At 38.8% G+C, this 14,865-nt stretch overlaps 1 protein-coding gene across 5 annotated transcripts in view; it reads right to left on the bottom strand.

The window, feature by feature from the left end:
- dlgap4b (discs, large homolog-associated protein 4b) overlaps nt 1-14,865 on the bottom strand; it is a 134,032-nt gene that overhangs the window by 77,966 nt on the left and 41,201 nt on the right. Inside the window, exon 1 of one of the 5 annotated variants that reach the window (XM_082136117.1) lies at nt 2,608-2,644. The exons of the other annotated variants lie outside the window; for them this stretch is intronic. The gene's annotated coding sequence lies outside the window, so the exon portion shown is untranslated. Of the gene's footprint in view, nt 1-2,607; nt 2,645-14,865 lie in introns of those variants that run through there. 5 annotated transcript variants of the gene reach the window in all.

The raw sequence follows: 14,865 nt of genomic DNA, 5'->3' as shown, positions 1-14,865 counted from the left end.
TAGATTCAAACTTGCTAAACGATACACAGACGCGCTGCTGTGAGCATGTAAGATATGCCGCTGCTGCATAAATAGACATGCATGAATCCCATAGCAGATGTAGGCAGGTGGAGCTGGGGAAGTGGAGGGTTTCAGAGGAACTCAGTGCGCTGCAGGATTAGTTTACAGCAAACAATGAACCAGGGGTGCGTTTCCCAAAAAGCATCGTTAGCCAACTATCTTCGCAAGTTCCGTCGTTATCAGCAGTTCAACGAGTCAGTGTTTCCCGAAACCATCGTTCTATCGAACATTCACAAACAACATCGCAAAGTTGTGTGGTTGGAGTGACAGCTCTCGACCTGTGGATAGAAGAAGAGTTTCTAGATTGCAGGACATGTGGACTTAATAAATCCTGATCTTGAGCAAAATAAGCAAGATGACATTCAGTACAACCTGTGTCTTTTATTTAGAATACATACAAATGTCATTTACGTCTTTTAGTTTGTCAAGAAATTTAAAGCACCGTTTTTGAAGAGTGCGCATGTGCGAACGTGCTCTAGTGTGCAAGAACGAGCCTATGACTGAATCTGGAAATAAAGCAAAATAATTGAGAAAAATGAGAAATAGTCCTCAGATGCTTGTCTGTAATATAGCAATACATCTAGCGTTAATTCGATCTCAAACAGATTCATTAAAAGAAGTTATTACTCCACCACGTGCGTGACATCATAAACCAACGTGGTTGAACGACCACTTTGCGACAATATGGTTTCGGGAAACAGTCGTGACTCGCTAGTTGATTTCTTCAACGATGAATCGTACTATGGCAGTGAAGCAGCGAGTTACGGCGTTGTTCGGGAAACGCACCCCAGATTGTTTAAAAGTTGAGCAAGCAATCTCATTGGCTCCAGGATCAGCAAAGGATCAGCCAATCAGCAGAGCCATGCAGAAATGATGTGATTGATTGCAGATTGCATGTAAAGGATCAATCAGCCTGTGCCCTCTGGATTTTAATGACTAAACAAGATACCTAAAGTCATGTTTTTAAAATATTTTTTACAACCTGAATGTTCACTGTGTAGAACAATTTGATCAAAGTTGTTGCTGAATGTGAATGACTTTCTCTAGTTTAAACTAAATATATATTTTTTCTATGGTCATTTAATTTTTTATTATTGACATATTCATGTATTTACATAAAACAGAGAGAAAAACAATAAAGTGCTCACTTTAAAGTGCTCACTTTATTGCATTACATCCAAAATTCCACCCGATGCTAGGTAAGATTATCAGTCACCAACATACCTTACCTTTTCTAATATATCAGAATACATATCATCCCAAAATCGAAAGAAAGAAAGAATGATTTTCTATTTTGCATATAGAAAATGAGTCGTATTTTTAGGACCAGTAAGTATTTTGCATTATGAAAATCAATGACAAATGAACAATCACAAACATCCCAGTCACCGTCATCTCTGTCTGTCTGTGATCCAACAGCCGTTTCCTGTTTGATGTGCAAAGATAATTAAACAAGATGAGGCTTCCCAGCAATTAGAGCTCATCAATACAAAATCCCTGATTACAAAACACAAAGCAGCACGAGCCACAAACACAACGAGTCAAAGTCAAGTATCGACACGGTTCTGTTGATCATTCGGGTGTCATGCCTTTATCGCTCTCGCTGATTAATTCTTCAATACCGATTTTAGAATGTAGATAAGGAAATGTGGAGTCAGTCGTTACGGTTACACTAAAAGCCTTGATTATGGGATGCCTAGAAAGTACGGCAGCATTTTTCCAAATAAACCGACTGCAACATTCCCTCAAAACGCCCTCTCCAGTTCACACAGAATATTCATTGAAACTAAACCACAATCTTCATCACACTGCAGCAAGTGTTATTTTGGTATTAGTTATATACTTTTAAATGCTTTCATTATTATATATTATTTTTATTTTTATTTTCATTTTCATATTTTCAGTTTAATTTTCATTTTAGCTTCATTTTAGCAATTTTGTCATTTTATCATCATCATTATTATAGTATTATATTAAAGTTTTAGTTTTTCTGTTATTTATTTTATTTAAACGTATTTTAATTCTAATTTTCATTAGAAGTGTTTCATCTTATATTTGTTTTATTTTATTTCAGCTTTATTAATAAAAAAAAAAAGAGTTTTAGTTAACAATAATAACCCTGATTACATTTCCTCATTAACATATGATCGTCCATATTTACATTTTGACACCTATTTAAAATTAATCAACTTGGTTTGGATGCTGTTACTCATTTCACATGTGAAAACGTAAAGGCAACTTACGTAAATAAAGAATACTTAAAGGTACAATAGCAAAACCAGCCCGTTTAATCATAACTTAAGATTGGAAAATGATCATGAAACCATGACTAACATGCTACAAAAGAGCAGCACATAAAGCCAGTTCTGAAACACAAAGCTTCATGTGATAAAACTGATAGTTAAATCAATTAAATCTCGCTTTCGGAAATCTAAAGCATCAAATCATCTGACCTTATTCATAGAAATACAAAAATGAGACGAGACAGAACAAAGCTATAAATCAGAATGAAAACAGATTTCAGAAAGGATCTCATTCTCAACTCACCATCTGAGAAGTGTTTGTCTAGGCTGGCATTTTCTCTCCCTCTGACATATAACAGACAGCAACACTTCCTGTTATAACGGGAATGACAGGATGTTTGGGAAGCAGCACAAAACAGGAAGAGCTCTTATTCTGGCTAACACTAGAGCGACATCATTTACTCAAAATCATCATGTTGATCACTAGTGTGTGTGAGTGTGTGTGCATGCAGATCTAAACATCACAGGCATTGCATATTACAAATCGATTATGTTTTTGATTGAGTGACATAATCTAAACTCAAACATCAATGCAAAAAAAAAAAAAAAAACCTTCATGGTCCTTAAATAGACTTCAAATTGAATTTGGGGTTAAATTTGACATTATTAGAATCATCATTCAGTTATTAGCTATTCTGAACCAATCCTAATGCATGATACGTTTATTCAATAAACAATAATCACATGCAAAAAACATTCCTTTGCATGTGTTATATTCACCAAACATCATCCAAACATCATCCACACTCTGCATTTTTGCTCTCACGAAGAATGAGATGAACTAGAGCACATTTATGTACCATCCGGAGGGCTAAAAGAGTGTTTTGGGGGCTTTGTACTGTAGAATTATTGCCAGGTCAAAGGGGACAGACAAAACCACATCCCTCGGAGGTTAAAACACACACGGCAGCTTTATACTCGATCCGGACGCACACACTCCTGCTCTACGGTGGATAAAAGAAGACCGTGTTTCCCCGCAGGTCTCCGGAGTTTGTCCCAGCTGCACCATTCTGACAGATGTGAACCTGAAGGAGGTTCAGCTGAGGCGTCTGAGGCTCACATGCACTCACACACCCTCCATCATCTCTCTGTACTAGAGCTGGTTTGCGCTGGATGATCCCTGAAGTGTCAGCAGAGATCGTCAACTAGACCGAAGGCCTCATCGACACTACAGCCATCGGCACTGATCCTCAACAAACCCGTCTCCACACCGGCGAGATGATCCGACCTCCAGCCAGACGCAACTGGATAATATTCTGAAATCCAATCCAATCGGACTTCTGACCTGTAATGTTGCCTGGATCATAATCATACATTGTTCACTCGTTGGCCAGAGGAGAACTGAGCGACTGAGCCTGGGTTTCTCCATTCTGTCACTGATGGAGTTTTGGTTCCTTGACACTGTTGCCATTGGCTTTTGGCTTGCTTAGCTGGGGACATTTAATTTAACTTTTAATTTAATATTCAACAATAATATTGATCTGCCTGCATTGACACCATTATATGAGAACTGAACTGAGCTGGACGATGACCTCACGGTTATATATATATAGATATACAGGTGCTGGTCATAAAATTAGAATATCATCAAAAAGTTGATTTATTTCAAGAATTCAACTTAACAGGTGAAACTAATATATTATATAGACTCATTACATGCAAAGTGAGATATTTCAAGCCTTTATTTGTTATAATTTTGATGATTATGGCTTACAGCTTATGAAACCCACGAAATCAAAATCCTAGAAAATTAGAATATTACATGAAATCACACAGTAATTACACAGTAATACCATGGTCATTGAACCAGGTTTTGGTTCTTCTGGCAGTGTGGGCAGGTGCAAATCCTGCTGGAAAATGAAGTCAGCATCTCCATAAAGCTTGTCTGCTGAAGGAAGCATGAAGTGCTCTGGAAATGTCCTGGTAGACGCTGCGTTGAGTGGACAGCACAGTGGACCAACACCAGACGATGACATGGCTCCCCAAACCAACACAGACTGTGGAAACTTCACACTGGACTTCAAGCATCTTGGATTGTGTGCCTCTCCATTCTTCCTCCAGACTCTGGGACCTTGGTTTCCAAATGAGATGCAAAATTTGCTCTCATCAGAAAAGAGGACTTTGGTCCACTGTGCTTTATTAAATCCAGAGTCAACGCAGCGTCTACCAGGACATTCTCAGGCCCCGTCCACACTACTGCGTTTTCGTTTAAAAACGGAGACCTTTTGCTACGTTTGCACCTCCCGTCCACACTAAAACAGCAAAAACGGAGAAGTTTAGAAACGCTGCCGACCCGTTTTTAGATTTGAATCTCCGGAGGGCGTTTTAGTGTGGACGGGTCAAAACGGAGGACTTTAGAAACGATGACGTAGTAGAGGCTCACGCTCGGCTCTATGATTGGGTATCATCAGTCATGGCGTATATCTTTGCTAGCAGCTTCTGTGCAAGTAAATTCTGCATTTTACAATGCTATAACTGCCTACATGCGCCGGAGGCAAGCTATCATTCGAGCGATCTGTGACAATTCCCGTGTGCAGCGGTGATATCGACCGTACATGGAGCGTCGGTTTTGGGTTAACCCGGGAAGAACCAGCGCATGGTGGGATAATTTTATCAATGAAGTTGTGTTTACACCGGCACACGCATGCCCAGTGTTGGTGAATGGTCACGTGATCCGCGTTTTCAGTCGTTTTAATGTGGACGGAGATCAATTCTAAAACGCTGGTGTGGACGGAGATCGTATTCGTTTTAATTCTCCGTTTCTAAACGAAAACGCAGTAGTGTGGACGGGGCCTCAGAGCACTTCATGCTTCCTTCATTTTCCAGCAGGATTTGCACCTGCCCACACTGCCAAAAGAACCAAAACCTAGTTCAATGACCATGGTATTACTGTGTAATTACTGTGTGATTTCATGTAATATTCTAATTTTCTGGGATTTTGATTTCGTGGGTTTCATAAGCTTTAAGCCATAATCATCACAATTATAACAAATAAAGGCTTGAAATATCTCACTTTGCATGTAATGAATTTATATAATATATTAGTTTCACCTGTTAAGTTGAATTCTTGAAATAAATCAACTTTTTGATGATATTCAAATTTTATGAACAGCACCTGTATATATTAACTAAATTAATAATTTTTTTTACAACAACATGAAACATCACTGAACATCACTGAAACAAACTTGGTTGCATTTTCCTGTTATCTCTGTAAAGCTGCTTTGACACAATCTGTATTGTAAAAAGCGCTATATAAATAAATGTGGCTTGACTTGACTATGATGGTATCGTTGAAAAAAAACGAATTTTCTGAAGTCAAAACACGTACCAATATATACAGTACAAATCACTGAAGTGTCCAGCAGAAATGACCACTAGAGGCAGTAAAACAGCAACAACTTTTATTCCTTTTCACACACAATTATGATCACATTTTGACTTTTGCATTACATAATCAGCTCCGTATGTATGGCTTTTCTAAACTTGCTCAGTAGCTCACCTGGTACATACAACAAGCAATGTAATAAATAAAACGTTGCCAGAATCACATTAATTTTTCTGATCAAACTGAACACGCTTTTAGCTCCACTCACTGGACATTTGACTTCGAAAGTTTCGCGAAACATGCAATATTGTTTTGCGGAAATGTCGCCACAGGCATATTTGTCCAAAAAGCTTGGGTTGCTCAGTTTATAATGGGCTGGACTCATGGGCGTCGGAATCACTGTATATTGGTGGGACAAGACCCACCCACTTTTTAAAGTCCCCCTGTAGTCAATCATTTTATCCCTTAAAACTCATCTTTGATCACCAAAATTAAATATTAAAACGTTTTTCCTTGAAAATATGTCTTCATGCCTTAAAATATCTTGAATGTAACTCGACACCCTTGCCTCATTTAGTATACACGGTTCTATGAATATGCAAATGAGCCCCGCCTCCACTCACTCGCTCAGCTCAGAGATCCACTGGTTGACGATCACACGTTGATCTGATTGGTTACAAGGTAGTTTGTGACGTCAGAAACACCAGCGATTTCAAAGCGTGTGTGTGAGACTGTCTTTGGTTCACTGCAGTTTTAAGGAGAAAATACTCAGCAATGCTGTCGACTTATGAATTTACACATGGTTTGTCTTAAAGCATATTAAAAACACCACATAGACACATAAATAACATTAAAAGCTGGATTTTCACCTCAGGAGGCTCATGCCGCCAAATTACCATGGTATATTCGGGATAATCCACGGCTAGCTGTGCAGTAAACGGTTTTAATGCACTTCTTTGCCTCCACGTCGTGCATTAAAATCGTTTAATGCACAGCTATCCATGATTTATCCCTTAATTGTTTAATTAAAGGCACCAGAATACAGGAAATGGGGAAATTTTTTTTTGCTCCTGACGTTCATGGCTGGACTGCTTTACATTAGTAAAACGTGAGAGGAATGAGTAATATTAAAATAAATAACGTTAGTGTTACAGTTTAGGGGTATTATATTTTTAACTCAGGTGGTATAATGTGAAAATTATGATTGATTTGTTAGGAATAATCAGATTGTTTTGGTCATGATACAAATAAAAGAAATAGAAAATAATCACTGGAGATGAAGCACCTTTTATTTGTAAAGCATTTAATGGACTGGGATATCCAAAAATAGGCATTACCACATGATTATTTAATATATTAACTAGGGCTGTCAATTTAACGCATTCATTTAATTAATTAGTTATGGAAGAGTAACACGATTAAAATGATTTAACGCATTTAACGCATCTGCCCCAGACTTAGGAAGGTCATCTTACATTTCATACACAAAGACGTATATAAACAGAATTTTCACTTTTGGGCGAAGTGATACTCTAAATAAGAAACTAAAAATGTCTAAATGAGTAAGTCATTGTGACGAACACGATGCAGGGCAAAAGCTCACTGTGTGATGAAGCTTATAGAATGCATGTAGAATGACCCTAAAATTAAAGATATCTGGGAAAATGCCCCTGTATTAGTTTTTGTCCCATCATATTTAGGCCTATAGGCAAGCAATATAACACGAGTAACAAGAGCAATATCACACGACTGATGTTTTTGTCGTGTGCAAATGTGATATTGAGTTTTAGACACAATATTGTCTGTTTACAGCTCAATTTTGCCAACGCAAATATTTCCTGTAAAACCAGAGCAGAACTGTTGTGCGTCTCCGAGAAACACACAGCAATGTTTCGTTACTGAATAAATCTGCGTTTTGAGCGAATAAATCGGGTGATTCAATGACTCGTTCATAAAGTGAGTAATATTACTTCATTCCTGAATGAATCAGCCGTTTGAATGAATCTAATGAATGTATGATGACTTACTCATTTAGATATTACCGCCACCTACTGGCAGTTTTAGTTTCTTATTTAGAGTATCACTTCATTAAAGGGGTGGTTGATTATGATTTCACTTTTCTAACTTTAGTTATTGTGTAATGTTGCTGTTTGAGCATAGACAACATCTGCAAAGTTACAACGCTCAAAGTTTAAAGCAAAGAAAGATATTTGCTTTTAAAGAAATAGCTTTTTAAGGACTACAACAAACGGCTGATAGGAACTACACGACATTCCTCCCGGGTTAGTGACATCACCAACCCTATAATTTACATAAACCCCGCCCCCGTGAACGTGATTTATAGATTATCATGACAGAATATGCTAATCAATGACTAGAAGATAACTACACACAAGCTACATAAATTCTTCAACTAACCATTCAGAAATGTCCTGTTGCTTCTACATGCTGTCACTTCTTCTTGAGTCTCTCCATCATTGTCTGACTCCGGTTTGAACATAAAAGGCTAAAAGTTTGAGATATTTTCAGTGCATGTCTGTGTGAGTGCAAGCTGTTGTAGCTCCGCCCCCTGTGCCGGGAGCAGCAGCTCATTTGCATTTAAAGGAACAGACACAAAACGGTGTGTTTTTGCTCATCCTCAAAAAGTGACAACTTTAACATGCTATATAAAAATATCTGTGGGGTATTTTGAGATAAAACTTCACATACACACTTATTTTACATATTGTGAAAACGGCATTATACCACCCCTTTAAATAATAATATTTCATTTTGGAGATAGTTCGTCCAAAAATGAAAATTCTGTTTATATACGTCTGTATGTTTACGTCAGCAGAGAGAGGAAGAGACTAACATAAGAGGAGCATTTATAATATTTGCCTGTAATTGATTCTTTGGCCTGACAGTGTATTGACTGGTTTATATTCTAGTGTGTGTGTGTGTGTGTGTGTGTGTGTGTTTTGGCAGGGAATAATTTAATAAGGCTTAGCGTGCTGTATTTGTGACATCCGCGTCCTCTAAATGACTGGCACAGTGTTGACACGTAAACATCACAGCGGCGGAAGCTTTAGTCAAATGAATTCACTCCCTCCGGCTCAACAGACGTCAAACACACGAGAGTTTGGACAGCGGGCACTGATCTAACCGCAGGTTGAGTTTCATTTGAATTTAATATCACAGCTATGTCATGCACACGTTATATGTGGCAGATATTGACAAAGTCATGTTTGCAAGTTTCCAGATGCATCCAATGTGTTTGAAAGGTTTAGGAAGCTAGATATACACTAGCCGTTTCTTCTTGTTTTCAGAGTTATATCCATCAAATATTTTGTATTCATTATTTTTATACATGGAAATTTGGATGACAAATTCTACACACGTTTTCCAATCAATCAAGCTTTCGGCTATAATAGAGGTACTGCATCGATGGCAGAAAAGGGTGAACTCAATATTTAGCGAACTGAAAAAAGCAAACAAACTAAACAGCAAAATGGAAGTATAATTTAAGCCTGTAAAGAGCTGGACGATGACCTCTCATGCAACACACCTCTGAGCAGGGCATGCATATTTATCAGCGAGATGTTTACTAGCTAAAGGTCTGTTTGCAGGGCAAAAACACTCCAAGGCTTCTATGCTAATGTCTATAATGGAAGGAGCGTGTTAGCGTCTACAAAATCATATTCCAGTGATTATAATTAACCTCATTACAATATCCTAGTTGCCAGTACTCTTAGGTTAAACAGGCTGTGAACTACAGTAGCTGTACAAATTACAAATATATAAGAATTTTTTTATTTAAAGAATATATATTAATGAATATAAGATTGCTTTTGAATGCTATTGAGTTAATTTGGTAAGTGGTCGAATAATAACCATAATCAATTCCTGATGGATGAAATACGGTTCCATCCATTGTTATTTTCCTGAATATAATTTTTTCCCGTTATTTTCAAATCAGAATATGTCACATTACAGAAGTTAAAATGTGTTACAAATGCTGTTTAATGTCATCTTTAAGGTTAAACGTTATTAACGTATTAATCTCTTTCAGGACATTCCTCTCTCTCTGGTACACACACTGGAGCTCAGTGGATCGAGCTGATCGACGTCTTATCTCTCCTCAACAGCTGGACTGAGACCAGAGGCTGATGTTTTATCACCATCCAACAACACACACCCTGAACACAGGAAGAGTCCAGGGTCTTCACGATTTCAGATATCTGTTTTCTTTGCTTAAGCTTGTATTTCAATTATGATTGCATAAAAGGAGTGAGAATGTAAAGGAAAATTGGTAACACTTTGTTTAACATTAGTAAGTGATTTCTGATATTTGAAAGCGACACCCAATCAAACACACCCCTCCCTTCATTGCCCCGCCCCAAAAATAACACACACTATGCACACCGAGGCAACAGCTGGCCCTGATGCAGGTATAGATGAATCAGCTGTCATTCAACAACACCAACAGCATATATTGGTTCTGTAAAAAAGCAAAACACCAATGTTGCTAATGTATCGGCCAGAAACATTTTCAGGTCTTCTCGCTCTCTAACGTCTCTCCAGCACTGGAGCACTTTTCCAAAGCGACTTACATTGCATTTCAAGGTACATATTTTTACATTCTTATCAGTTCTCAGTTCTTGAGATTCCTAAAGATCTTGCCTGATCGTAACCCTTCTTCTTCCAACTATATTCCTCTGACCTTTTCATCTTTGGTAATATATCAGCCATCTCTCTTTCTACAGTCTTTCTTCAAATCTCCCTCTTGCTCACTCTCTCTCCTCCCATTATAAGCGGGCACGCCCCCTACTGCTGATTGGCTCACTCTCTCTCCTCCCATTATAAGCGGGCACGCCCCCTACCGCTGATTGGCTCACTTTCTCTCCTCCCCCATTATGAGGGGACACGCCCCCTACTGATGATTGGCTCACTCTCTCTCCTCAAATTATAAGCAGACACGCCCCCTACTGCTGATTGGCTCACTCTCTCTCTCCTCCCCCATTTTGAGTGGACACGCACCCTACTGATGATTGGCTCACTCTCTCTCCTAAAAAATTTAGGCAGACACGACCCCTACTGCTGACTGGCTCACTCTCTCTCTCTCCTCCCCCATTATGAGTGGACATGCCCCTTATTGCTGATTGGCTCACTCTCTATTCTCCCCTATTATGAGTGGACATGCCCCCTATTACTAATTTGGCTTACACTCTCCTCGCCCATTATGAGTGGACACGCCCCCTAATGCTGATAGGCTACAAGTGTGCTGTGCTGCTCAGTCTGGGGTGTGTTTCCCAAAAACATTGTTAGCCAACTATGGTCATAAGTTCCATTGAATTGTGTTGGAACCGACGAAACTTGCGATCAAAAGCTGCTTTTCCACCGTTGGGCCAAATCGTTGCTTAACCGTTCCATTCCGTGCCATATAACTGATGTTATATCATTTTTGGAGTTTTCCCATCTTTTATCAGGGTTTACAGTGTAAAACATTAAACCTTATTGTAAACTGTCGCTGGAAAACTAGATTTTTTTTTCTGGACATAATATGAAATTTAAATAAATATTAATATTACTAAAGCAAACATCAGAGAAACCATATGCTGATAAGACAGTAATAAATGAACACAGAACTGAGCAGAACTGTAAGTTCCACCTGGTTGTGTCTTAAAATTAAGTCATTCAGCCATTCGTGTTTGTAAAGAAATGGTACAAACCGGCCTGACTGACGCGTCCTACTTGCTGCCCAACTCCACTTAGTGTTTTTCCCTCTCTGTCAGAGGGATCGCTCCGTCATGTACCCTGCCTGCGGGTTTTCCGAACCTGGCGTCGCCCTGCGTGACAGTGAGGATGATATATGAAATCCAGACTGGCAGGCAGAAAGTGGAGTCTTACATGAACGTGGCCCATTGAATAATTGCTGGGTTTGTACATAAATGCATGCAAACACGCTCTGTAATAAATCTGTCAAATTACTCATTTGAGTCTTCCTTGAAGAAAAATACATGGTAGAGAGAGCAGTTATAAAAGGCTGGGGTTTTAAGCTTTGGATGGATTTGTCTCACAATAAGCCTCCAGCAGATTAAAGCATGTTAAAGTAATGCTGCTTACACACACTGGACACACTGTTGTGTGTTTGAATGTCGAAGCCACTGTCTGTCATGTAAGACGTGCTGCAGATTTACTGAGTGGGTTCAGGCGAATGATATTTAGAAGAAACACCAAATAAAACATCACTAGTGTATGTATCACTATTATCCTGTCAGCTCGGGGTTGAAGCACGGATGAAAAAAGTGCAGCAGTTTATTAATACCAAAATCAAAATACTCAGGTTATTTTAGACTCCCAAAAAACACGAATAGGACAACCACAATAAAGCAGACGAGAGTGGACAACCAAGACTACAAACTAAGGGGCCGTTTACACGACACCGTTTTCAACTAAAAACGTACAACTTTTTATTCTTTTTAGCTGTTCGTTTACACGACAATGGCATTTTGGGTGGCTGAAAAACGCAAAGTTTTGAAAACGGGTTTCAAAGTGCAAACAACAGTCTCCGTGTAAACAACAAAAACGTGAATCTCTGAAGACGATGACGTCATGCACATGCGTATTACGTGTTCAGTCTATAGTGTTTCAAGGCAGCAGAATACAGTGTTTTCAGTCGTTATCGCGGATCCGTGTGAATGCGGGTCGTTTTGACAATGGTGTCGCCTGTACGTGGAAAACTTCTCCGTTTTAAGCATATCTTTGTCGTTAAACGTACCCTTAGTGATATCAATACAAAGGATAATCAATAAAAGGAAATGAGAAACAGGTGCAGGTCGTAATCAAACAATGAGTAACCAAGGAAACAAACTCAAACAAAGAAAACAGTGAAAAACCAACTCAAAGACCAAATGTGACATATACATTTTATTACATACAGTTTAAAAGATTGTATTTTTTTTATATAATTTTTTATGTTTCTTCTGTTTCGTCTCTTCTGCTCACCAAGGCTGCATTTGATCAACAAATAGGCTACAGCAATATTGTAAAAAAAAAAAAAAAAAAACTTGTTCTATTGTAATATAGGTTAAAATGTAATTTATTCCTGTGATCAAAGCTGAATTTTAAGCATCATTACTCCAGTCTTCAGTGTCACATGATCCTTCATAAATCATTCTAATATGGTGATTTGCTGATTTGAAACATTTCTGATTATTATCAATGTTGAAAACAGTTGTGCTGCTTCATATTTGTGCGGAAACTGCATATCAATATTTGCTAAGAAAAGATCCTAAATTAAGATTCATAGAGATTACATTATTGTGGCAGACTGAACAGACAAATAGTGGCTTCAGAAGTCAAGTCAAGTTTATTTGTATAGCGCTTTTCACAATACAGATTGTATCAAAGCAGCTTCACAGTATTAAATTAAAATAATACAACAAAGTTTTTTTCAAGAGGAATTTATTGATTGATAAAATTAAATTAAATATCCCCAAAATATCCCCAACTGAGCAAGCCAAAGGCAACAGTGGCAAGGAACCGAAAAACTCCATCAAGTGACCTAATGGTGTCCTAAAACTCCATCAGGTGACCTAATGGAGAAAAAAAAAACCTTGGGAGAACCCAGGCTCAGTCGGGGGCCAGTTCTCCTCTGGCATTTATGAGCTAGAGGCCGGATTGTAGTTTGAACTGTGGGATTATATGAATGCCTGGCTGAAGAGATGCGACTTTAATCTAGTTTTAAACTGGGAGAGCGAGTCTGAGCAACGAACAGTATCAGGAAGACTATTCCAGAGTTTTGGAGCCAAATGTGAAAATGCTCTCCCTCCTTTGGTGGTTCTGGATATCCTAGGTATGACCAAAAGCCTTGAATTTAGTGATCTTAAAGAGCGCGATGGATTATAGGGTGATAGAAGATCCGTTAAATAGACTGGAGCTAAGCCGTTTAGGGCTTTATAAGTCAGTAGCAATACCTTGTAATTAATACGGAACTTTATAGGTAACCAATGCAGTGATGATAAAATCGGTGTTATATGATCATATTTTCTTGATCTCGTAAGAAGTCTATGTGTTGTTTGATTTATCGTATTATTGAGCATCAGTTTATCACTGCATTTGAAGAAACATTGAGTCTGTATTTTAACTTTGAGTTGCTCCGACGTCAGGAGAATTCCTGCTTCTGATTCCTGATTTTCAGTCAAAAGTCATTTTCCAAGAAATACTACAAACACTGACTTAAAAAATTCAGTGTTTTCATAAGTTGAAAGATATCTCTGAGCTGTTTAAATGACTGTCTGACCATTAGATCACACATTGTTTGCCTGACCTTTCCCCGAAAAGGTCATCGTTTCATTAGCTTGTTCGTTTAAGACGTTCATGGCCGAGTCGATCAATACGCCTTGAACTGAAGGACAAACGCTCGGTCTAAAATACTCAAGCCTGTCAATATCAACAGCGCTGTCTGTCCATCCGCAAGCCAAGACGGACTGTTCTGAACAAACTCTTTAGACATTTTTCTGAGAAGCTTGCCACACTAGATCAATACAAAAAAATACAAGATCAATGAGAAATCGAGTCCTGCCGAACACCATTCATCTCGGTGGAATCTCACACATTAGCGCAGGAACACAAAGGTCTTTTGCAGCTAGTTGTGCTCCGCTGAATTCAATTTATTTCATTTATTACTCGCTCCATCTCACATCCAGTCCCGCCTGGGAAACGAACCTGTGCAAGGACAAACCATTACAACCTCTGACCTCAGAGTCTCCGTGTCTCATTCCCGAGGCGATCCGGGCTCAATCAGCCTCCACGCTGATCCGCTACACATTATTCCCACTTGTGCCGGTGAAGCACTTATTTAGTTTTGTCTGACCTTAGTTACAATTTTTGTTCTCCACACCTAAACCCTGAGAGACAGGTGACGCTGAGGTCAGGATTAGTAGTGGGCATTGGCGTAGGAACCGGGGGGGACACTATCTACGTGTCACCCTCAATATTGGAAAATGCTGAATGTGTCCCACCTAAAAATTAGCCTATACCGCAGGGACAAAAACTGTCCATCTGGAACTTTTATTTTGAAAGCGCGACAAAGAAGGTATCCGGTTTTGCCAGCAAGTCAAACCCAGAGTGATAGGTCAAACCTTCCCATTTCATGCTGTGTTTGAATAATCACCATTCGCCAATCACCAG

The sequence above is a fragment of the Leuciscus leuciscus genome (genome assembly GCF_965113295.1).
Source record: "Leuciscus leuciscus genome assembly, chromosome: 14".
NCBI lineage: Eukaryota > Metazoa > Chordata > Actinopteri > Cypriniformes > Leuciscidae > Leuciscus > Leuciscus leuciscus.
The sequence above is the reverse complement of the archived record's forward strand: the minus strand, read 5'-3'. Positions and strand labels throughout refer to the sequence as shown.